The sequence below is a fragment of the Anomaloglossus baeobatrachus genome, chromosome 6, assembly GCF_048569485.1.
Source record: "Anomaloglossus baeobatrachus isolate aAnoBae1 chromosome 6, aAnoBae1.hap1, whole genome shotgun sequence".
NCBI classification, from domain to species: domain Eukaryota; kingdom Metazoa; phylum Chordata; class Amphibia; order Anura; family Aromobatidae; genus Anomaloglossus; species Anomaloglossus baeobatrachus.
The window spans coordinates 197953987-197980647 of record NC_134358.1 but is presented as its reverse complement, the minus strand read 5'-3'; the positions used below and the strand labels follow the sequence as shown (position 1 = coordinate 197980647).

The 26661-nt window shown below is 42.1% G+C and overlaps 1 protein-coding gene across 1 annotated transcript in view; it reads left to right on the top strand.

Moving 5' to 3' along the window:
* The window catches only part of NETO1 (neuropilin and tolloid like 1), a 267053-nt gene extending 263697 nt beyond the window's left edge, over positions 1 to 3356 (top strand). Inside the window, exon 11 of the mRNA XM_075314612.1 lies at positions 2246 to 3356. The gene's annotated coding sequence lies outside the window, so the exon portion shown is untranslated. The remainder of the gene's footprint in view (positions 1 to 2245) is intronic.
* The last annotated feature ends 23305 nt before the right edge of the window (positions 3357 to 26661 follow it).

The following is a 26661-nucleotide window of genomic DNA, read 5'->3' as shown; positions in this document are numbered from 1 at the left end:
TTACAAAATCAGCAAGGGATCAAATAATTATTTCCTTCACTGTATATTTATATATATATACATATATATATATATATATATATATATATATATATATATATATATATATATATATCATCTTATTTGCAATATGTCTGCCCATAAGTAAAATGTCCATATAATTTAGTGTTTAGTTTTGAACTATGGAAGATTGCTGCAATAAGGAAATATACTTTTTTCCACTGTCGCATTATTGAACTAATTTTTCTGCTTACCTAGAGATACTACTTGTGATACTTATAGATTTCACTTTTTTTTCAGCCTAACATACAACAGGCTAATTATATCTTTATGCAGAAAATGTATATTTCTGCAGAAAAATTATATGCAACATTTAACATAACACAAGCTATTAAATACGTATGTCAACTTAGGTGTCAAATCTTTTCATAGTTAACTGCTTCCAGGCCACCCATAGACTTAAAATGTCTGGGTGGTCCATGTTCTAAAACGTCACTACATTGTAGATTGTGCTTCTGCAGGAATGGGGAGTTGTCAAAGTTCTCTATAGAGAAGATGGGGTTTTACACAGCTGAGCTCTCCATAGAGAAGGCAGGGATGATCTATTACCACCTCTGCTTTCTTGACTGTATGGACAGCACTGAAAAAGCACTATGTAAACAGTGTATAGTAAGTACTATTGGTATTTCTCCTCTCTCACTTAGCTGTCATGTGATTGTTGGGTGAAGGAAAACCAGTCAGCTCTGTTATGTACCCAGCTCTGTTATGTACCCAGACAACTGTATTTCCACTACAACTAGGGCTAAAATACCTGCACCAGTTACAGGGGATATCAGGTTAAAAAATAATTTAAATGTGGAAATGCCCCTTAAATGTTTCTAAGAATCTTATGGGGGTGGCATAATATATGAAATAAACTAAAACTGAATAAGTAAAAGGCAGGTAAAACATAAATTTTAAAACCATTGGCATTCCAATTTATTGTTACTAGCCCCACCTGAAATCTGAAAATAATTGTTACAGAAGTAAAACAAATCTTAAAATGTAATTCACTTGTTCTTTGTGGTCATAAGCAACCATTTTTTTTGTTTTATAAGATGCACTGGATTATAAGACGCACACCAAATTTAGAGAGAAAAAAGTTAAAAAAAAGGGGGGATCCATCTTATACCCCAGTGGTGTCTTACCCGGGGGGGGGGGGGGCGCCTCCGGTGGTGGAGTGAGGTCACAGGAGGTAGATACGGTACTCGAGTAGGGCGATACTGCAGGCGCTGCATTGGGGGCTGTGCTGGCTGCGGGATCTGTCCTGACTGCGGGGTCTATCCTGGCTGCAGGGGCCGTGCGGAACAGGGTGGTGTTTCAGGTGTCCCACTCCCAAATGCTGTCGGTGGTGCGGACTTAAAAGAAATGGCACCTGGAGGTGGCGCATGCACAGATTGAGCTCTCGGCTCAATAACAAGCAGAGATCTCATCTGCGCACGCGCCGCCTCCAGACGCCATTTTCCTCAAGTCCGCTGCTGGTTAGATAGAGAGCTCCATCTGCGCACATGCCGTCTCCAGGCACCATTTTTTTGAAGCCCACACTGCCGACAGAGCATCTGGAATACCTGCTGCACTGCCCTGCTCCAAACAGCCAGCAGTACCCCGCTGCCAGCATGGGCCCCCGCCACCAGCACAGGCCCCAGCCACCAGCACAGCTCCTGCTGACAGCACAGCACCCATTTTCCAACTCCCTGTAAGATACATTCAGATTGTAAGATGCACCCCTCATTTTCCTCCCAAATTTTAGGGAGAAAAAGTGAGTCTTACAATCCGAAAAATACAGTATTTAAAAATAATTTATTTCCTTTATTTCTCACTAAAATTTGTTAAAAAAAAGTATAAAAATAACATAAAAATTAAGCCCCACATACCCACAGTAAAAATTATTTGAATATTTGAATGAAAAAAATGTTTACAAGTCTTTAAACCGCATGTGCAAAAAAAACTGAAAAAGTCCATAGTCAGGAACAAGAGTATATAGCCTGGTCCTAAATCTTTTAAGTAGAAAAATAATGCAAACCTATGTGTCCATTTGCATATCTATATATGTTGTAATATGTTATATTACATTTTTTTTTTTTACAGCTTTTCTGTAGCTGTTTATTGCATTTTTAGTAGAATGTGCATGTAATTAATGTACGGTATCTTGTCTAGCTTATACATTGTGAAATGTAATAACTACTATTTTTCTTTCACTTTTTAGGATGGCCTGTTTAATTATTTATTTTGCTTTCAGAGAAGAATTTTTACAACTTTAGGAGAAAAAAATGAGTATGTTCTTTAGAGAATTATTTCACTTATCTTCAGAGAGCGGACTCTGTTCTAAACTCATTCCACTGCCTTCTTAACATAGGATATACAGACATTCCTGCCCTCAACACAACGCTCCTGCTACTCAATGACATTGTTGTAATTTGGTTGCTGGCCACCAAGTGCTCCTTAGTTTTTAAGTACATTTTGAAATAAACTGGATACTTGAAGAAGAATCTGGTTGCAGAACTCCCAGCAGTATTTGGCATTTTACTTTTGATGAAGTAATTTTTTTTTGTTTTACTGAACAAAAGTGATGTGAAAAATAACTCTCAATAAAATTTTCTTAATTTGTATATTATTTTCATTTTACTAATTTCTTCAAATAAACGGTCCTAAATTTTAAAAGTATATATAAATTAAAACTTTAAAAAAGAATGATATTACTATTATTACCTGAACAGATATTCTATAAAATATGATTGTTTGGATTAAAATACTAAATGGCAATAAGATGTTTTCTTCTGTCTTAATTTATATTATTTACACAATTTTATGGCCACGCATTATTGTCATTTGTCCCCCCAAAAAATGTAAGTTGGTATTCTGTGTACGGATCTGAATGTATTCTAAATGGCTGAACCAAATTCTTAAGCCTTGCTTTTCAGCTTAGTCATTCAAAATTTGGAGCAAGGAAAGATGAGTCTTGATAAATCTTTACAATAGGCATGCATTATCATTTGTTAGCATTCATATTTTAATTCCCTTTTTGCTTGTATATTGTTATATTTTCTTAAATAAAATAATTATTAAGGCCAAAAGCTCAAAATAACTTTAATACCAAAATGAATGGTTTATTGAATATAAAAGAAGGAAGATTTTGAAGGGTAAATTTATTATGGCTGTCAAATAGATAAGGCATTCAGTAATCTAAATACATTTTCTTTTTCACATTTCATTATTATTTTAATGTTAAGTTTTGGGAATGTATCCATATATATTTCCAAAGCAAAAAGAACTTTCAATGAGCTTGTGTTAAGAAAATGAATGAAGTATTAAATATACATGTTTCTATGTTATTTTTTTAAATAAACTAACAAAAATGCATATTGTATCCTATAATATGTATTAAAAGTTACTTTAAACAAAATGTATTACTGCTGGTCTTGATAACTTAAATATCGAAAACAAACACAATGTAATATCTAGGTTTTTATCATTATAAATTATGGTTTTCATATTATTAAGAGACAGAGAATTCTGAGTTTATGGTTATAGGCCAGAAAAAGAGCAAAGGTATGTTCACACATAGCATTTTTACTTTACATGTAGAGTTGAGCGAGTACTTAACTATTCGTACTCGCTATACTCATAACTAGTACTGCTGTCTAATACTCACTTATTCGTACTGAATAGTGTGTGCAATGAAAGTCAATGGGGGAAAAACTCGCAATGTGGCTCTCCTGAACCACCTTTGATTTAGGTAAGTGTCACATTCTGGCTGACTTATAGGTGCTGGATAGGGCTAATATGACTTGTCTTACCATCTCACGGATTTAATTATAGGACTTCCAGCCCATTTTCATCCCTAATTTAGTTTTATATTACAAGTTTGTATTAGGCCTTACCTATATCATTTATAATTGGGGTTTTAACATCTCATTGTAATAACTGTACTGTGATTGAAAATGTGGTTTACGGGACCTTTGTGTATGTTCCCTATCTTATGCTCTAATGTCTTTTCTACTGTTTTACTATTAAGAATAAATTAATTTGATTTGCATGTAATAGCTCCTTTTTCTTTTGTTTTCACAATGTAGCAAGTAACCTAAATGCCATACTTTTTGTGCAAGTAGCGAATAGTGCGGAATTCGGGTTAAAAAAACTTTAAAAAATAGTTCAAATCAACCTTCTTTTTCATCATTAAAAATAAAGATAATGAAAAAATACACATAATGTGGTATTGTTGCATTCAGAAAAGTCCGATCTATCAAGAGACAAAAATAATTACCATACAACACCATAAATGGAACGAAATTCAAAAAAGCAAAATTACATTTTTGGGGGTCACTGCAATATCATTGAGAATTCTGTAACAAGAGATAAAAAAATTTATTGTGAGTTTTTCCCCATTGACTTGCATTGCACACACTATTCAGAATGAATACATGAGTATTAGACAGTATTCATGAGTATAGCGAGTACGGATAGTTAGGTATTTGCTCAACTCTACCTACATGTTTTGGCTGGTAAAAATGCATTTTACTGTACCAGCAGAGTGCTGCTTATTTTTTCTTTACAGATTTAACCCCTTCATGCAATGTGCCATACATGTACTGTGCAAGTTGTAACCGAGTGTATGGAATAGGCTTACGGAGTCAGTTTGCTCCACATTCAGCAGGTAATGGCTGCTTGTTGCAGCAAGGATCTGCTGCTATCAATCACAAGTGGTGTGAAGCAAACTCAGACAACGGCATCAACAGTATGCCTGCATGTGGACTTGTCATTTTATGTGCCTACGTGTGCACTTGAGATGTGATTGTGGGTCACCGATGGGTTGCTGTGACAGTCGGGGGTCTATTAAAGACCTCCACGCTTGTCATTGCAAAGCTCCCTTGAAACCTTGCCTATGGCCGGGGATCAAAAGAGACCATGATTTTGCTAAATACAGCAAATATTGCTCAAGAGATCAGACAATCGCAGGTTATAGTCCTCTAAGGAGACTAGCAAATATGGTAAAAAATAAAAAAGTTTTTAAAAAATATGAAACATCTTCCAACTTTGAGGATACTATACAACCCACAATTTCCTGAGGAAGAATGGAGGATGGAGATTCTGGAGAATAAACTGAATCAAGGCTATGTGACAAAGAGTAAGCCTTCATGTTCTTAGTCCACGGATTGTACATGATGGAAATATTGAATCTAGAGAAAAATAAGGACCATCAAGCCTGTCTTGGGTCAACCATTTGGCTCAATCAATATAAGCTGAATTTTTATGATCTGTCACGACTATGACTTGATGAATTTCTCCCTCCAAAAAATAGCTCCATTCTTCAAAAGCTAATTTGACAGCAAGAAATTCTGAATTCCCAACATCATAAATTATTTCGGCAGACGAGAACTTACTTGAGCAAAAGGCACATGGCTGTAGGTTGGTCAATGTTTTGGGACCTTATTTTAACCCCTTCATGACCTGCCGATTTTGCGCTTTCTGGGTTTTTTTGCCATTCTTCTAAGAGATGTAACTTTTTCTTCAGTCAATATGGTTATGTGAGGGCTATTTTTTGCGGAACGAGCTTTACTTTTAAATGAAACCATGAATTTTACCATATAGTGTACTGGAAAACGGCAAAAAAAATCCAAATGCTGAAAAATTGCAAAAAAAAGTGTGATAGCACTATTGTTTTTGAGATATTTATTCACTGTGTTCACTGTATAGTAAAACTGATGTGTCGCTGTGATGTCTGAGTTCGGTGCGGGTTCGTAAACACTAAATATGTATAGGTTTACTTGTATCTAAGGGGTTAAAAAAACATCAAGTTTGTAAAAAAAAAAAGTGCCATATGTTTTATGCCATATTCCGTTACCCATAGCGTTGTCATTTTTCGGTATCTATGGCTCAGTGATGGCTTATTTTTTGCATCTCAGGCTGTTTTTAGTGATACCATTTTTGCGCAGATGCTATGCTTTGATCGCCTGTTATTGCATTTAGCGCAACATTTGTGGCGACCAAAAATGTAATTTTGGCATTTGGAATTTTTTTTGCCGCTATGCCATTTACTGATCAGATTAATTGATTTTACAAGAGTATCGAAATTGTAGGAAATATACCAATGAATCGCGCTTCCAAGCACAATAATAAAAAAAAATATTTTAAGTGGTTAAAATACTAATGCAATTTAACCGCTGAAAATATTTATTTTTTTATTGTTCTTGGACTGCTTGGAAATGCAATTCATTGGGATTTTTCTTACAATTTTGAACCCATAAATTCAATGAGTATGAAATTCATGAACATGCTACATGATCCAACTGTGAGACAACTTTCACTCAAGGACGTTTCAATGGCCTGTCTAACTAAGAAAGATATTGGTGGTATACAAAATGTATTGATTCTCCAGATATGGTAAGTTCACCACATTCACACTATTAAATTATTACAACTATGTTTCTCTGTTAGTGCTTGAAGAGCACTGTAATTGCAGTATCTGACACATGGCTATATTTTTCTACTGACTACAATATTAACTTTTCTTTAAACAGGCATAAAAAGAAAGAAGGTTTTGGGGGATATAAAACATCATCAATGGGACAAACCCTTTACGAAATGAAGCCCCTTAGATCAGTTGATAGTTAATGAGCCCAGTATGGTACACTGTTTGCAAAATTATTGGACAAGGTGTATTTCTGATGATTAATTTTATTATTGAACAACCACAGAGCTGTGGATCAACACAAAAGGTTAATAAACCTGAATATTTAAAAAAGTTAAAGTGAGATTTTTTTTTTGTTAGGAGAATATCTATTTGTGTAGAATTATCATGCAACTAAATGAAAAATGATAATTTTAACATCTCAATTGCTTATTTTCATCTGCTAAAGGGAGAATAATACAACACAACTCAAAATGTATAAAAATACATTTCTGTAATTTAGAAATATAAATTTAAATAATTTAAATATATATAATTTAAAATATATATCAGTGAGCAATATAGCCAACCTTCTCTTCATTAGCAATCATGAGCCTTCCATTCACCGAGCCTGTCAGTTTCTTAATCTGTTGACAAGCAACTTTTTGGGTGGTACCAGCCATAGCCTCCAAGTCACTGTTTAGAGAGGTTGCTGTTTATCTTCACCATAAATCTGTAGTTTAAAAAAGGCCCACAAGTTCAGAATAGGGCTTAGTTCATATGAGGAAGAGGGCTAAGTTATTATGCTTTAATTTTTAAAGGGGTAAATTGATTAGAATGTACTTTGTTTATGGAACAACTCTTTTTTGACCTTTACTGGCTTGCCAATCAGTGAAGTAAAAAGGTAAGAGCTCGAAGATTAAGTTGCCAAACTGTATACTGAACAAAATTAGAAAAAAACTTTTATCAATAATACTAAAAAAAAAAAACCTCAATGGCAACCCTATACATCATTAAATATAGCACAATAATGAATAGAGGTATATTAAGAGCAAAAATTGGTGTAAACACACACAAAGACGTTTTGGGTCTAAAGATATGACTATATGCAGAAAATACCAACACAGTCACATGAAAAAGCTAAGTATAGTTAAGCAAGGCCCTATATATATATATATATATTTATATTTAGATCACCATAAGGGTTCCATACTTGGCCATGCAAGTTGGCCCCTTATAGTTTACGACTGTGGTGCCCGCCCCACTCAACGTTGACTATCCCCCAATCAACGTTGACTATCCCCATATACCCTTATATTATTCGTGTATAGTCACAATAATAATATTAATCTTATCACTCCTCTAACAGGATATTAAAAATATTAAACTACAGTAATAGGGTAATACATTAATTAAAGACATCTCACTCTTTTGATAGGATATTCAACTATACCTGAAAGATCTCTATTGTATGGTGTAATAAACTTAATAACAAGTGGTTCCACTAGTCAAGTTTCTATCCATAATAGTAGGGCACAGATCACTAATCCACTTTCCCAATGAGTTTTGTCTCAGAGTAGATTATGTTCATCAGGGAAAATAAGGATCATCCAGATCTGCCACAAATCAGTCCACTATGTAAAGGCATGCAATGAAGTATTGTCATGCATTAAAATAATGCAGACTTTTTCCTGTATCACAGATTGAAAAAGTGTCTTTTAACACTAGAAGTCCCAGAGAGGGGTCATTTAACATTTCCACCATTGGAACCCTACGGAGCTCGACATTTCTGGGACATCTAGTGTTAAAAACTGCCAGTTGTTGGGAGTTGATTTGTGTATCATCTTCAACCCAAAAAGTCCAACTAGCTCATCTTTAATGATAGCAGGCTACAACAGTTCCCAACCTCCAACTTGCTGGCAAAGTGGTGGTCTGTGACCATTACTGACCCAGCCATGGGCCCATTCATCTTGTTCATCAAGAGTCACTCTTTGTAGTCTATAAAACATTTGAAAAATCTGTCTTCTGGTATTTCTTGATCCAGTCTTGATGTTTCAACTTATGTATCTTGTTCAGTGATGATTGGGTTTCATCCTTCCTTACCTTGGCCATGTCTCAGAGCACTGAACACCTTGTACTCCATGACAGTATTGAGGATAATAGGGTCCTGTTGCTTCATGGTTGATTCTTCACAAATGTTTGCCAATTAATGTGCATCTTTTTTTCTTAACATTATTCTTGCCCTGTTGACTAGTTGAAACAAAACATTTGATGGTTCTATGATCTTGCCCAAATATCATAGCAATTTCAAGACAGATGCATCCTTCTGCAAAAGTTTTACCAATGTTTTACTTTCCAGAGCCAGTTAAATCTCATTTGGGCCCATTTTTCCCGAGGAAAACAAGCTGCCTAAAAATTCTGCACACCTTGATAAAGGGTATTGACATCCTTAGGCCACACCCTTCCTCATTACACAAATTCACATCACATTATATATTTCAAATCAATAAACATTGAAGAATATACATCTGGAAGTAGCGAAATAGACATAAACATGATAATAAGGTCATACAGTGCATATGAATTGTGGAAAGGTTATTGTGTAAAGATGAATTATTATTTTTAAATTTGGAATTTTCTGGCTTTACTGAATCTTTTTTTTTTAAATTTGATTTGTCATGACTCAATTTGCTGCAAATCGAAAGTACTGGAAAGCCTCCAATGGTCATGAAAAGGTGTAAATGACACTGTGAGTCATGAGTGGACACAGACAAAAGAGCACTCCTAAGCAATATCTCATAATAATGCACAAATAACCCTTCATTGCTTTACCTCTTGGGCCCCTGTGCAACTGCACAAGTTGCACCAGTGATATGACCAGCCCTGCTCTGAGATCTTCTAGGAACTGTATCCATTATTTTTCAAGCTTTCAACCTTAATATGTTTGGCTATGGAAAAATAGATGGAAAAAGTTAGTAAACCATAGTCTATTTAATAACACACTGCTTTTTTAATCTTTTTATGTTAAAAGAAAAACATTAGAAAAGTTATCACTTCTTGGGAACAGATGCATGCCATGCCAGTGTATCTTTGTGTTCAATGTACATGGAAAAAGACATGGCTTCTTTACTAACATTCATCCCAAAATTATTCCTTTTTGAGGAAGCAATGTGGAAGCATGATGTATTACACACCTGTCTCCAGGGTAGGGCTCTGCCCCCTTCCTCTTTGACTGCTGCCCTTTGTTGTGCTCCACATATGATTCTAAAAGTTGCTTAGTGTACCTCACTGACATTATAATCCAGTATCTTTTAAAGTCAATTTGGCCTGAATCTTTAGCCAGTGTTGTACTCAGTTACTGTTTGTTTTGGAGTTTTGCCACTTGCCACCTTTTATTTCTTTGAGGTACAATCATCTCTGCAATCTTATTTGGATTCTGCAACTATCACCCTCACACCTGCTAATTAACCCAAGATCTGATGCAAGCATTAACAACTGCTATCAAGAGTGTGTTCATACTACACTGCAATCATCTTTGCTAACTTCTGTGATTTCCACAACTTGATCTAATATGTCTCAGACCTGCTTATTAATCCATTGTTTCCTATACGTTATCACGAAATTTTATCTAAAGACTGTTCACATTTAAATTTCGTGTGTTTTTTTCAACCTGCAACTATTTTCTGGTTAAGGCCTTCTGTTCAACACTTTATCTGCTCGTATGGGTTTGTCTATAAACTACTTTTTATGTGGCTTCTAGTTTGCGCTGCTTGTCTTGATCACTTGCCAAACAGCATACTATAGCTTGTTATCCTGGTCCTCACAACTGTGTTTTAACACTTGTGTTCACCCTGACCTGCAGCTTAGCGGATCCATTTCATCAAGTAAGTTCTTATGCTTGGATCCAGGCAGTATGGCAAATTAAGTAGCACTGGGAAACATGAGTCCTGTGGCCAGACAGCATCAGAATCATTTTAGCTGACTTGTGACAATTTCTTTTTATGGAGAAGTATAGTGAAAGAAAACTTTTGTTTTGGTTTTAGTGGGTATAATAAGAGGATGAAGACGCTATGGCTTATTTATTATTATTATTATTATTATTATTATTATTATTATTATTATTGCGCCATTTATTCCATGGCGCTTTATAAGTGAATAGGGTATACATAAAAACAAGTACAATAATCATGAACAATACAAAGCACAGACTGGTACAGTAGGAGAGAGGACCCTGCCTGCGAAGGCTCACAGTCTACAGGGGATGGGTGAGGATACAGTAGACGAGGACAGAGCTGGTTGCACAGTGGTGTACTGGACTGAGGGTTATTGTCGATTGTAGGTTTGTTGGAAGAGGTGGTTCTTAAGATTCCTTTTGAAGTTTCCCACGATAGGTGAGAGTCTGATGTGCTGAGGTAGAGAATTCCAGAGTATGGGGGAGGCATGGGAGAAATTTATTTTAGACATGTCAATAAATATAAACATAGGAGAAGGATATATGACACTGGGTGTCAGGTGCTCGGATTGGACATCACTCCATATATATAGTAGAAAAGGAATTGGCACTCTAAATGTGCAACAAGAAGAATTTAACTTTGGAATCTCACAATCCAAATAATCATTAAGATGCATTGCTGAGCGATAATAAGAATATGTAAAGTGAAGTGGGAGAAAGCGCTGACAATAAATAGGATACAGCTCTACTGTGTGCGCTCACCACAGGGCTGTATCCCAGTTTCTTGTCGGTACTTTCTTCCACTTCACTGTTTGCTCTCATTATTGTTTAGCAATCCATCTGATGAAGATGACTGAAATGTAACGTTTGTTTTAATTATTATTCCAATAAAACTATATTGTTTTCATTGCACCTTTGGCATGCCAGATTCCTTTTGTACAATAAATATAAACATTCTTTAGGAACAATAATATTTTTGTAGTGACATTATTACATTTCTTGCCCACTGCTCAAAAACAGTATGGCTTGTGAAAGAGGAATGGCTTTATCAAACAATTCAAAAAATGTTCCATGCTTTTGGAATGAGCAACAAGTTTGCTTTTTGGAAAGTGAAAAAGCAGTGGACTTATTTTGTGTGCAGCCCAATTTCTTCTGTTCGTGTGAGCAGAGAGGCAACCCTTTCTGAAAAGAAATAATGGTAGCAAGGTAAGTTGCAATAATGCGTAGTGCATGCCATAATTTCCCAAAAGGAGTGGAATCCAGCAAGTGGTACAAGAGTGACTGCACAACTACCATGTTTCCCCAAAAAGAAACCCTACCCCGAAAATAAGCTCTAGAAAGAATTTTCAGTATTTTTGGCTTAAGGCTTAAATATAAGCTCTACACTGAAAATAAGCCTAAAGGGGGCTTTACACGCAACAACATCGCTAACGAGATGTTGTTGGGGTCACGGAATTTGTGACGCACATCCGGCCTCATTAGCGACGTCATTGCGTGTGACACGTACGAGCGTCCGCTAACGATTAAAATTACTCACCTAATCGTTGATCGTTGACACGTCATTCTAATCCCAAATATCGTTGCTGCTTTTGGACGTAGGTTGTTCGTTGTTCCTGAGGCAGCACATATCACTACGTGTGACACCCCAGGAACGATGAACAGCATCGTACCTGCATTCTCCGGCTTCGAGGTGGGCATGTCTTTCATGCGGCTGCTCTCCGCCCCTCCGCTTCTATTGGACGCCTGCCATGTGACATCGCTTTGACGCCGCACGAACCACCCCCTTAGAAAAAAGGCTGTTTGCTGGCCACAGCGACGTTGCTAGGAAGGTAAGTCCGTGTGACAGGGCCTAGCGATATTGTGCGCCACGGGCAGCGATTTGCCCATGACGCACAAACGACGGGGGCGGCTGCGATCGGCAGCGACATCGCTAGTGATGTCGCTGCGTGTAAAGTGGCCTTTAGTCACTGTTCAATAAGGAAGTGCAGCTAAAAAAGTTAAACAATACTGAAGGACAATTCATTATAGAAAGCAGACACCCCAAAAGAGAGAAGAAAGAAGACTCCACAATCATACTCACCAAATACTGAACAAGAGGACCTGCAGTGGAACACACACACACACATCAGATTTCACACTCACACATCAGATTGCACACTCACACATCAGATTGCACACCCACACACATCAGATCACACATGCACATGTCAGATCACACACACAATTACACATCAGATCGCACACGCACACACTCATCACCTCCGCGGATAACGATTGCTTCTAGCGGCAGACGCACCTGGGATGCAGCGCTAGAAGCAGGGTAATACCTTCTGACCGTGCACCTCTCCCCCACTTGTGACAAGTGATTTTATCCTATATAGCAGGTTCCTACTTGCCCATACATAGGAGATTTTTCAACCCATACAGAGGCTTCAACATAGAGTAGGAATCCAGTTATGAGATATGTCGTGACGTGGCAACTGGGCAGATATACAAATGGCAGTTTCTATATGCTAAATATCTCATTTTTCTTAGATTTCCCCTAGCAGTAATGCAGGTCCATGTTCACACACTCATAATTTTCATACTTTAGCATTTCAGAGTGCAAACTGTCTTTTTTTGTATTTTATGTCAGCTTAACATTGTGTCAGTGTAGGAAATGGCTTCCTATCCTGATTCAAGGCCTCAAACTTTACCCTGTTTCTTAAACTCCCACTGCCAGCACCACCATTACTACCACCACAGCTAAAATGTTGTAGACTATCTTCCTTAGCACCCAAAGTGTTCTATAACATTGATAATAAAGAAAGTCCACAATTAAAAGATTATCTGTTTTGGCATTGAAGTAGCAGTCATATGGAGAACGTTGACTGAAACTGACAATGCCAATGTCAAAATTAACATCATCCTAATGTGAAATGTATGAAAATAGCAATATGTAGTGTGTACAGCCAAAAGAGAATCAGGAACATTCAGATGAATTAACCCCTTCACGACCATGGACGGATCTTTCCGTCATGGATCGTGTCCCGGTAAGCCCCGCCCCCTGCCGCGGGCAGGTGGCGTGGATCGGCACACATATCAGCTGTTTTCAACAGCTGACATGTGTGTCTACATGTTCCGAGTGGAATCGCATTCCACCCGGAACATTAACCCCTTAGATCTCGCTGCCAAAGTCTGGCAGCGAGATCTATATGCGCGTGGCCATGTTTTCTACTTACCGCCGCCCCCTTCGGACGTCACATGAGTGATCACGTCACGTTCGGTAGTTGCCATCGTAGCACAGGGTCATGTGATGACGCCTGCTGCTAAGAAGTTTCACTTTCCTTTTTCCTCGGCACGGAGCAGAGGAAAAAAGAAAGTGACTATTTCTGCTGCTTACAGCGGTATAGCTGTGATCAGCAGATAGCGATCAGCGATCGGATTGCTGATCGCTATAGCCCCCTAGGGGGACTAGTAAAATAAAATAAAAAAAGTAAAAAAAAGTTTTAAAAAATTAAAAAAAAAAAACAAAAAACCTAAAAGTTCAAATCGCCCCCCTTTCCCCCCATTGAAAATTAAAGGGTTAAAAAAAATAAATATACACATATTTGGTATTGCCGCGTTCAGAAATGCCCGATCTATCAAAATATAAAATCAATTAATCTGATAGGTAAACGGCGTAGTGGCAAAAAAATTCCAAAACGCCAAAATTACGTTTTTTGGTTGCCGCAAGTTTTACGCAAAATGCAATAACAGGCGATCAAAATGTAGCATCTGCGCAAAAATGCTACCATTAGAAACATGAGCTCGAGACGCAAAAAATAAGCCATCACTGAGCCATAGATCCCAAAAAATGAGAACTCTACGGGTTTCGAAAATGGCGCAAAACGTACGCCACTTTTATTGGACAAGCTTGTCAATTTTTTTAACCCCTTAGATACAAGTAAACCTATACACGTTTGGTGTCTACAAACTCACACCGACCTCAGGCATCATACCCACACATCAGTTTTACTATATAGTGAACACCGTGAATAAAAGATCCCAAAAACTATTGTGCCATCACACTTTTTTTGCAATTTTTCCACACTTGGAATTTTTTTGCTGCTTTCCAGTACACCATATGGTAAAACTTATGGTTTCATTTAAAAGTACAACTTGTCCCTCAAAAAACAAGCCCTCACATGGCAAGATTGACGGAAAAATAAAAAAAGTTACGGCTCTCAGAAGAAGGGGAGCAAAAAACAAAAATGCAAAAACGGAAAGTGCCCCGGGGCTGAAGGGGTTAATTTACAATAAATGGTTAATCTAGCACAACACAGAAAGGTGATGAGAAGACACATTTGCGCTGTTGTTCCTACTGAAGAACCCTATGGTGTATCACCATATGGGTATCACACTCAAACGTTGGCACATCCTACTCTTGGGGGTCCCTGGATCTTAGACCCTTATGGTGTATATCCCCTGATGAACCCTGGAGTATTCATTACTTGAGAGAAATGCGTTTGGTCGCTGCATGACTGGTCGCCCAGTGACATCTTGGATGTGACCAAATAGATAAGTACCTGAAATCAATTTATGTCTGGTGTTTGGTGCTTTACTTTGAGTAGGGACATCGTAGAATTGCTCTAGGACTTCCCAACGTTTAATAGGAGTGCCCAAAACAGTTATGGTGTCACACCCTCCATTGACAGGTAGGGACTTTTAGGGCCTATCAGGGTCAGCTGTTGAGGATTCCTGAAATAAGATTGCCTATCTTATGAAAGTTATTTATTTTGAAAACTTTTTAGTGTGTTAATGGAGATTGTTTTCCAGTGACATCACAGGGACGGACTCACATACTTAGTGTCCTTCCCTTGTTGTTGTCTTATTTTGGATTATGAGGCATGTGACAGCCCCCTGACCTATCCAGGTCCCTACTATATTTTTAACAATATGTGTGTCCCTTTTTGTGGGCTCTATTTTTAATTATATCTATTAAAAGTACATTTTTAAACAGGGTTGTTTGGTGCTATTGTGGGTTTTGTATCTTGTTTTATTTGTAGCAATCATTACGATGTTACTAAGATGAGTGTTACGCTAAATAATAATGGGGAACAAATGAAAAAAATGTTTTGGTGCCTCAGGTATTAGACTTGATTTAAGGTATATTTAGTTCTCTGAATCAGGATATGTCATTATTTTTTTTTTTTACAGCAGCTCTACGTTTTGAGATAATCTACAGTTGCCCACACTAGAATTTGGGATTTTTTTCCCAACAAAGGTATTAATTATAGAATCAAAGATGGTCCGAAGGTACGAGAGAAATACTTGAATACTTCTTAAATTCATTGCAGATTTAAATAAGTATTAAGGTATTAATCAAATGCCTAACTGACCTTCTTTGATACTATATATCGATTAAGTGAATGGCAACCGTTCATAGACAGTTTTATGTGGAGTCTGAAATGTGAGCTTTTACACAATGGAAACAAATATGGATTAATTCCAATAGGTCACTCATCTAAGGTGACTGAAGAGGAAAACACAATTGCACAATTGCTTTGGTCCTACAGAAAATGTCACACCACGATCACCAGTGGCCAATCTGTGTGGATCTAAAGATGGTGTATCCAGTCTGCCTAAGTGTCCCTGGTTTATTTTTCTTTGGGATAGTAAATTACAAAATAAGCACTGGGTGAAAAAAACTGAAAAAACAATTGGTAGAAGGAGAAAAGAATAAAACTGCAGAACCATTGGTTGATAGGTATATGATAATTTTACCACCACTGTACATCATATTAGGTTTAGTGAAGCAGCTTGTAAAGGCTCTAAACAAAGAGGGAAGATGTTTGAACTACATCTTCAGAAAAGTTCCAACGCTGACCATGGAGGACTTATGAAAGTTCCACACTTCAAAGATTTATTGAACAATGTTGAGGCAGATGCATGGTCTCCTTTCACGATGGCTATACAGAATTTTCTTGGAAACTATAATAAACTAACGTTAAGAATAGAGTGGAGCGCGGTTCGTGGTTCGTGGTTCTCCAACTCGAGCTTTTTGGTAAAAGTTCGGCAGTTTGAGTTACGTTCGAGAACGGTTCTATCAGCAAAAGCAGGGCTTTTTACAGCTAGAGTGTGTAGGGAGCCATCGCTGGCAGCCTGCGGTAAGCTGGTAACCAAGATAAACATCTGGTATCCAAGCAAAGCTCTTTATCCTAGTTACGTGTGCAGGGAGCTGACACTTCCCCGCTGGGCTCCACCCACTCCTGCACTCAGCATGTACACACACACATACACATTCACACTCACCTGTCCCCAGCCATGCAGTCCCCGGCACTGGCTTCCTCAGCGCACAAGGCCCCGCTAGGCTCCACCCACTTTGCTCTCCGCCACCCGCACACATGGCCCTGCTAGGCTCCACCCACTTTGCACTCCGCCGCCCGCACACATGGCCCCGCTAGGCGCCACCCACTTGCACTCCGCACACATTACCCTGCTTGACTCCACCCACCTGGGACTCTGCACACATTACCCCGCTTGGCTCCACCCACCTGGCACTCTGCACACATTAGCCCGCTTGGCTCCGCCCACCTGGCACTCCGCACACATGGCCCCACTTGGCACCACCCACCTGGCACTCTACACACATTACCCCACTTGGCACCACCCACCTGCACTCTGCACACATTACCACGCTTGGCTCCACCCACCTGGCACTCTGCACACATTACCCCGCTTGGCTCCGCCCACCTGGCACTCCGCACACATGGCCCCGCTTGGCTCCGCCCACCTGGGACTTTGCACACATTACCCCGCTTGACTCCATTCACCTGGGACTCTGCACACATTACCCCGCTTGGCTCCAAACACCTGGCACTCTACACACATTACCCCACTTGGCACCACCCACCTGCACTCTGCACACATTACCACGCTTGGCTCCACCCACCTGGCACTCCGCACACGTGGCCCCGCTTGGCTCCGCCCACCTGACACTCTGTACACATTACCCCGCTTGGCTCCACCCACCTGGGACTCTGCACACATTACCCCGCTTGGCTCCACCCACCTGGCACTCTGCACACATGGCCCCGCTTGGTTCCACCCACCTGGCGCTCCACACATTACCCCGCTTGGCTCCACCCACCTGGGACTCTGCACACATTACCCCGCTTGGCTACGCCCACTTTGCAGTCTGCACACATGGCCCCGTTCGGCTCCGCCCACCTCGCACTCCGCACACATGACCCTGCTCGGCTTACCTGCGGTGATGAAGTCCCGCCCTCCCGACCTCAGCTGTCACTCTCCTCCATGGCCGCTGCTTGTCACATCTCCTCCTCTCGCTGCCGACGAGAGACTGTCACTAGCGGTGACGTCACAGGCTCTCGCGATACTTGGCTGTGAAGGTCATTGAAGTCAGTGACAGCTCTGCTATCAGCAGTGCAGGAGATCAGCTCAGGTAATGTACCTCGCTATGCTCCTGACAGCAGCACTTGTCATGCCCTGCAGTGACCTGGGCTGACCTATTAATGTTAGCTCAGGTCACTGCATTGCTCTCCCAGCCAATGGGGAACATTCTGTTCTTCATTGACTGGGACAGGGACTATGGTATGGATTGTCATGGGAACTGCTTGGATTACAGCAGATTACATTGTTTTTCTTTCTAATAAATTGGTGAAAGAGGGAATGTTTTGGGCAGTGTTTTTTCAAATAAAAATGTGTTTGTCGTCTATTTTTTTTTTATTACTTACTGGGTTGGTGATGTCGGGTATCTGATAGATGCCTGAACTCACGAACCCCAGGGCTTGATGCCAGGTGACATTACACATCTGGTATTAACCCCATATATTAACCCGTTTGCCACCACACCAGGGCACGGGATGAGCTGGGTAGAAGCACCAGGATTGGCGCAGCTAATGGATGCGCCACTTCTGGGGTGGCTGCGGCCTACTATTTTTTGGCTGGGGAGAGTCCAATAACCATGGACCTCCATAGTCTGAGAATATCAGACCCCAGCTGTCCGCTTTACCTTGGCTGGTGATCAAATTTTGGGGGGACCCCCACGTGTTTTTTTTTAAATTATTTATTTAATTTAAAATAACAGCATGGGGTGCTCTCAGTTTTTGATTACCAGCCAAGGTGAAGCTGCCAGCTGTGGTCTGCAGGCTGCAGCCGTCTGCTTTACCCTAGCTGGCTACAAAAATAGGTGGAACCCCACGTCATTTTTTTTTCATTTTTGTGGCTAAATACAAGGCTAAGCACCCCTTAGTGCCACATGAAAGGCACCAAAGGGTGCAAAATTACAAAATGCAGGAGAGTGGGACATTACGTGTTTTTCTGCCACTATAATGACAGAAAAGACTGATATGAAGTGTACAAGCAAAAAAAAATCACCAGAGCGCTCTACGCTGTGAAAAGCAGTAGAAAATGGCACTGGAGTGAACATGTGACCGCCGCATGTAGGTTTAAGCTATGGATCTGTACCGCCCTGGGGACTCGGCTGCTCTCCGCCAAGCCACTTGGATCCGGGCTCGGGTTGTCGGTGGCTCGAACGCCTCCGGACCGGGGGCCCCATCGCTCTGGAAAGGGGGGGTTGGTTGTTTGGTTTGGGGTGGACCGGTTTCACGTCCGGAACCGCGGTGACCGGTAACAGTTCATGACGCCACCCACGTGTCGTGGTGAGGTGATGGGCACCACCGCTGCGGTGAGGGTGCGGGGGCTCGTCCGGGATCGGTGGTGGGTCGCAGCTAGGTGTTGACCCATCCGTGGGTAGGGGGTTTGTTGGTGCCAGGTGGCAGGAGCGTGGGGTTGCAGGACGCAGGGGCTCGCTTGCGGCACGGTGCCTGATGGCACTGGTGTACTCACAATTAAACCACACAGTGTCAATGGTAAACCAAGTTTGGTGTAGATCGGTGCCCGTAGCCGGCTGTGTGTCCCCCCAGTGAGGTTGGTGATGTCGCCTTTCTCCTGCACCTTTAAATTTTCTATAGTGACTTCTGTGCTTCAGCAACGGTAGTCCACTCCCCGGCTTTTGGGTACCGGAGGAGCCCTTTTGCTCGCAGGCGCTGGTCCTTTGGATCTCTGGCCCTTGGCGGTGGCTCTTATCTGGAATTGGTGGGCTGTTGCCGTCTATCGTTACTTTGGGTGGGAATGAACCCCTGAGGTCCAGACCGCAATCAGTAGATTTGTCTTGCTTCTGCGCTAGAACGGGGTCTGAGTACCCTGCCTGGTGCTCCGGTTGACTTGTTAGCTCCCCGGTTTGGGTCCGAAGGGTCAACACCCTCTTCTCGATCCCTACGGTTCCGCAGTTCAGTCCCTGACTGGACTCCTGTAGATGGCCACCACCGTCTGCCTGCCTGACCGTTCCAAGGGGTCCTAGGCTCCGTCCTAGGCCCATGACTCTCAGCTCACCACTTTTACTGCTCTCACTACTCCTCTCCCCACTCGACTCACTTGTCCTTTCCCTGCCTCAGGCCAGCAGACACCTCAGAGGGTGTGCCAATCCGCCTGGCTCCGTCCACTTGGTGTGCCTGGCTAGACCTGAGGGAGGCGGTCAGGACTTGTTGGCTGCTGGTGCCTCACTGGGGTGGGTATGTGTGTGGTGTTGTGTGTTGTTGTGACCCCTGGGGTTCCAGGGCGTCACAGATCCTGGGTAAATTTATGTATTTTCCCTCCTTCTGTTTTTTGCAGTACGCAAATAAATGGAAGGCACACGGATGACATACGGACTGTATATGGAACAGAAATGGATGCCACATGGATGCACCCATAAAAAAAAGAACCGTTTTTTGCGGACCGCAAAAACGGACCAGTCGTGTGAATGAAGCGTTATTCTGGTCTGCCGTTTATAAACAGCAGGCAGAAATAAGTGAATAGCGCCTCCCAGCGTCAGAAAATCTCTGGGGTTTCAGGGGGTAGCTGAGACCCTGGAGATCATGATTTAGGCTGGTTTTTCCGGTCCCCGCTCACGTGATCACAGGTATACACAGTATACCGATGATCACGTTACGGTAAATGACAGCGCTGGTAAAAAAATATTTTTCTCCCATCTGGCATGAACAAACATGTCAGATGGGAGATAAATCTCCTTCCCGGTCCCCTCAGGTCCCCCGCTGTCGCCAAAGTGCCCCCCCTGACCCCTCCCGCAAATCCAAGATGGCCGTGCGCACAGCAGCGCGCCGGCCCCATTCACCCTACTCCTCTGATTTCTGTCGCATGTGCCATGACACATGTGACAGAAAACTCCTCCCCAGGCCCTGCCAGGTCACCCCCTATAACCCCACCGGTGTTCCCCAGTGTTCCACGGTACCTGTGCAGCGTTGATCCCCCGCGGCCCTCTCCTTCACAATAGACGCTGCTGCATGCACAGAGCGGCTGTCAGCTCAGCTTCCTGTGTTCAGACACAGTGAGTGGTGGTTATGCATGTGTAAGCTAAATGGGCGGCACGGTGGCTCAGTGGTGAGCATTGCAGTCTTGCAGCACTGAGGTCCTGGGTTCAATTCCCACCAAGGACACCATCTGCAAGGAGTTTGTTCTCCCCATGTTTTGATGTGTTTTCTCCGGGTTCTTCGGTTTCCTCCCACACTCCAAAGACATACAGATAGGGAATTAATAATCTGAGCCCCAATGGGGACAGTGTTCCCAATATATGTAAAGCGCTATGGAATTAATAGTGCTATATAAATGAATAAATTATTATTATTACTGCAATGCCCTGCTCATGAGTTAAAGAACATAGTTGATCAGGAGAGCTATACTACATTTCCAAATGGAGGTATTTGATTTTATAGTTGCCCTGCTGAACGACTACCAAACATGAGAGTCCATTATACGCCACAGGAAAACACATCTAAATAGCGAGCTCTGTTGTTTAGTATTCATTCAGCTGGATAACTGGACTTAAAGGGGTATTCCATCTCCAAGATCCTATCCCCAATATATAGTAGGTGGAATACCAATAATATCAGCAAATACAAATATTTGGAAATGTAGAATAGTTCTCCTGATTAGGCATGCCCTTACCTCATGAGCAGGGCATTGCAGCTTTGGTAGCAACCGTTACGACATGGACTCTGCTGCTGTGGACCCGGGGAGAATGGGTGCAGATTCATTGCACCCACACTCCTCACATGAAGGGTCTGCACTCCTAGAAAATGGGGGATACGTTCCCTGAGCATGTCCCCATCATATTCTAGACGGAGTCATTGTGGGACCCCTTCATTTTTTTTCTTACAATAAATTGGTAAAAAAGGGAATGTTTTGGGGAGTGTTTTTAAAAATACATTTTTTTTGGTCTATTTTTTTTGTTAGTACTGACAATTTGTGATGTCAGGTATCTGACAGACGCCATGACATCACAAACTGCTGGGCTTCATGTCAGGTGACCTTACAGCTAGTATCAACCCCATTTATTACCCCGTTTGCTACTGCACGAGGGCACGGGATGAGCTGGGGTGAAGCACCAGGATTGGCGCATCTAGTGGATGCACCACTTCTGGGGCGCCTGCGGCCTGCTATTTTTAAGCTGTGAAGGGCCAATAACTATGGACCTTCCCACCCTGAGAATACCAGACCCCAGCTGTCCGCTTTATCTTGGCTGGTGATGCAATTTGGGGGGGACCCTACTTTTTTTGTAATTATTATTATTTATAAAATAATTATAAAAAAGAGCCTGGGGTGACCTCCCCATTGGATCCCCAACCACGGTAAAGCTGCCAGTTGTGGTTTTCAGGCTACAGCCTTCTGCTTTACCCTAGCTAGCTTTCAAAAATGGGGGGACCCAACGTCATTTTTTTTTTAACTATTTTTTTAAATAAAAAAATTAATGGGCTTCCCTGTATTTTGATTGCCAGCCAAGGTAACGCCAGGCAGATGGGGGTGGCAACCCGTAGCTGTCTGCTTTAACTGCGCTGAGAATCAAAAATACCGTGGAGCGCTATGTCATTTTTTTTAATGATTTATTTTTACAGCACTGTGATGTCAGGCAATCAAAATACAGGGAAGCCCTTTTTGTTTTTAGTTATTTAAATAAATATTTAAAAAATATATGTATATGGGCTCCCGCTGCATTTTTTGTATTGCTAGCTAAGGGTAATCCAAACAGCTACTGGCTGCTAACCCCCACTGCTTGGTGTTACCTTCACTGGCAATGGAAAATCCAGGGAAGCATTTTTTATTTTTTTTGCCAAAAAACTACAAAAAAAATTACATGGGCTTCGCCATATTTTTGTATGCTAGCCAGTTACAGCAGGCAGCTACGGGCTGCCCCCAACCCCCGGCTGCCTATTTGTACACGGCTGGGAACTACAAATATAGGGAAGCCCTTTTTTTAATTAATTCATGAATTTAATTAAATTAAAAAAAAAAACGACATGGGCTTTGCCCCATTTTTGTGTCCAGCCGAGTACAACTAGGCAGCTGGGGATTGGAATCTGCAGCACAGGTTAGCCCGAGGTTTGTGGGCGCCTCTCCTGCGAATTGCAGTCCGCAGCCGTCCCAGAAAATGGCGCTTTCATAGAAGCGCCATCATCTGGCGCTGTATCCAACTCTTCCAGCAGCCCTGAAGCCAGGTGGCTTGCTGGGTAATAAGGGTTAATACTAGCTTTGTTTTACTAGCTAGTATTAAGCCAGAGATTCTTAATGTCAGGCAAGTTTGACCCAACCATTAAAAATCTCCAATAAAGGGTTAAAAAAAACACCACACAGAAAAAAAATACTTTAATAGAAATAAATACACAGACACACTTAGGGACTCCATGTTTATTACCCCCTCTCAGCCCTCTGCGATCCTGCTCTTCTGCCTTCTTTCTCAACACATGCAGCTCTGCTACATTAGACAGCATGAGAGAAAGGATGCTGTGCTCCATGCAGAAATCACTCTGTGAGAGTGACCACAGGCTCCCGGCTGTAAGCGACGGCTTGCCATAGCAACGCTGCTCCGATCACGTGATTCCGGTGCCGCTGCGTGTGGTAGCGGTGACGTCACCGCTACCAAGCGCGTTGCTATGGCATTGGTGATCTCCATTATTGACCGGTTGTGTCAGCCGGTCAATAAGGGAGTGGAGAAGCAGAATGGGGATTCGACCGTGTGCTAGAGCATGTCGCCGGTACACGGCGATACACAAACATGCACCGTGTACCGGAGAGATGCAATGACAGGTCTTAGCATGACGTGTTATAGTCATGTGACCAGTCTGTAGCCAATGAGATAATAGTCACGTGACTGGTCACATGGCTATTTTGACGTCATGATAGGTCCTGCATCACTGCTGGTTACCGGGAAGACGCAATGATTACCGATGGAAAAGCGACGGGAGACAGAGTGCAGGACGCATCTCGGGGACAGGTAAGTGTTATGGCAATGTTTATTAACTGTATGTGTACATTTATAATGTGTTTTTATGTGTTTGTGATTGCCTCCCATTATTTCCTATGGGTTCGAGTGGTTTGCCGAACCAGTTCGCCGAACCGAACTCGAACCAGACCTCCGTTCGACGAACCAAGCTCAAGCCGAACTGTGACCGGTTCGCTCATTTCTAGTTAAGAATGCTATCTTTACATCACCTTGGCTGTATAATGAGTAGAGATGAGCGAACCGGTCCCGGTTCGGCTCGAGGCCGGTTCGCCGAACGGGGGTCCCGTTTGAGTTCGGTTCGTCGAACGTTCGACGAACCGAACTCGAACGTATAGGCTATAATGGGAGGCAATCACAAACACATAAAAATGCATTATAAATGTACACAAACAGTTAATAAACATTGCCATAACACTTACCGGTCCTCGCGATCCCTTCTGCACTCTGTCTCCTGCCGCTATTCCATCCGATGATCGCTGAATCCTCCCGGTGACCTGCACTGCCAGCAGAGAAGCAGGACCTATCGTGACGTCAAAATAGCCATGTGACCAGTCACGTGGCTATTATCTCATTGGCTACAGACTGGTCACATGACTATGACACGTCATGTAGGACCTGCGAGTGCATCTCTCCGGTACACGGTGCACATATGTGTATCGCCGTGTACCGGCGACATGCTCTAGCACACGGTCGACTCCCCGTTCCGTTAGGGACCGGCTGACACAGCCGGTCATTAATGGAGATCACCGTTGCCATAGCAACGCAGTTAGCGGTGACGTCACCGCTAACCGCGGCTCCGGGAGCACCGTTGCTATGGTAACGCGTCTGTCAGCGTTACCGCTAGCAGCCAGCACTGATCACTCACAGAGTGAAGGCTGCACGCTGCTTCCCGATTGTAGTGAGCATTGTAGTTAGGATGGAGGTTCCCCAGCCCCAAGTGATGCCCCTCACTACAATCGTCACTACTACTACACTAGAAAGAAAGAAGACAGAAGAGCAGGATCGTGGAGGGCTGACAGGGGTAATAAAGATGTGTCTGTGTATTTATTTCTATTAAAGTATTTTTTCTCTGTGTGGTGTCTTTTTTTAACCCTTTATTGGAGATTCTTAATGGCCGGGTCAAACGTGCCTGACATTAAGAATCTCTGGCTTAATACTGGCTGGTAAAACAAAGCCAGTATTAACTCATGATTACCCAACAAGCCACCCGGCTCCAGGGCTGTTGGAAGAGTTGGATACAGCGCCAGATGATGGCGCTTCTATGAGAGCGCCATTTTCTGGGACGGCTGCGGACTGAAATCCGCAGCAGAGGCGCCCACAAACCTCGGGCTAACCTGTGCTGCGGATTCCAATCCCCAGTTGCCTAGTTGTACCCGGCTGGACACAAAAATAGGGCGAAGCCCACGTCATTTGTTTTTTAATTATTTCATGAAATAAGTGAAATAATTAAAAAAAACGGGCTTCCCTATATTTTTGGTTCCCAGCCGGGTACAAATAGGCAACTGGGGGTTGGAGGCAGCCCGTGGCTGCCAGCTGTACCTGGCTAGCATACAAAAATATGGCGAAGCCCACGTCATTTTTTTGGTGGGCAAAAAACTTCTGCATACAGTCCTGGATGGAGTATGCTGAGCCTTGTAGTTCTGCAGCTGCTGTCTGCTCTTCTCCATACAGACAGACAGCAGCTGCAGAACTACAAGGCTCAGCATACTCCATCCAGGACTGTATGCAGAAGTTTTTTGCCCCCTGAAAAAATTATGTGGCTTCGCCATATTTTTGTATGCTAGCCAGGTACAGCAGGCAGGTACGGCTGCCCCCAACCCCCAGTTGCCTATTTGTACCCGGCTGGGAACCAAAAATAAAGGGAAGCCCTTTTTTTATTATTTCATGAATTTCATGAAATAATTAGAAAACAAATGACGTAGGCTTTGCCCCATTTTTGTGTCCAGCCAGGTACAACTAGGCAGCTGGGATTGGAATCCGCACCACCGGTTGGCCTGAGCTTTCTGGGCCCCACTGCTGCGAATTGCAGTCTGCAGCCACCTCAGAAAATGGCATTTTCATAGAAGCGCCATCTTCTGGCGCTGTATCCAACTCTTCCAGCACCTGCCTGCTATACCTGGCTAGCATACAAAAATATGGCGAAGCTCACGTCCTTTTTTTGTAGCTTTTTGGCAAAAAAAAAAAAAAATGCTTCCCTGAATTTTCCATTGCCAGTGAAGGTAACACCAAGCAGTGGGGGTTAGCAGCCAGTAGCTGCTTGGATTACCCTTAGCTAGCAATACAAAAAATGCAGTGGGAGCTAACATATATTTTTTTTAAATATTTATTTAAATAACTAAAAATAAAATGGGCTTCCCTGTATTTTGATTGCTGGACATCACAGTGCTGTAAAAATAAATCTTTAAAAAAATGACGTAGCGCTCCGCGGTATTTTTGATTCTCAGCGCAGATAAAGCAGACAGCTATGGGTTGCCACCCCCATCTGCCTGCCGTTACCTTGGTTGGCAATCAAAATACAGGGAAGCCCATTAATTTTTTCTATTTAAAAAATAGTTAAAAAAAAAAAATTACGTTGGGTCCCCCCATTTTTGATAGCCAGCTAGGGTAAAGCAGACGGCTGTAGCCTGAAAACCACAGCTGGCAGCTTTAGCGTGGTTGGGGATCCAATGTGGAGGTCCCCTCAGGCTCTTTTTTATAATTATTTTATAAATATTAATAATTACACAATAAAAGTAGGGGACCCCCCAAATTGGATCACCAGCCAAGGTAAAGCGGACAGCTGTGGTCTGGTATTCTCAGGGTGGGAAGGTCCATAGTTATTGGGCCTTCACAGCCTAAAAATAGCAGGCCGCAGGCACCCCAGACGTGGCGCATCCACTAGATGCGCCAATCCTGGCGCTTCACCCCAGCTCATCCCGTGCCCTGGTGCAGTGGCAAACGGGGTAATAAATCGGGTTGATACTA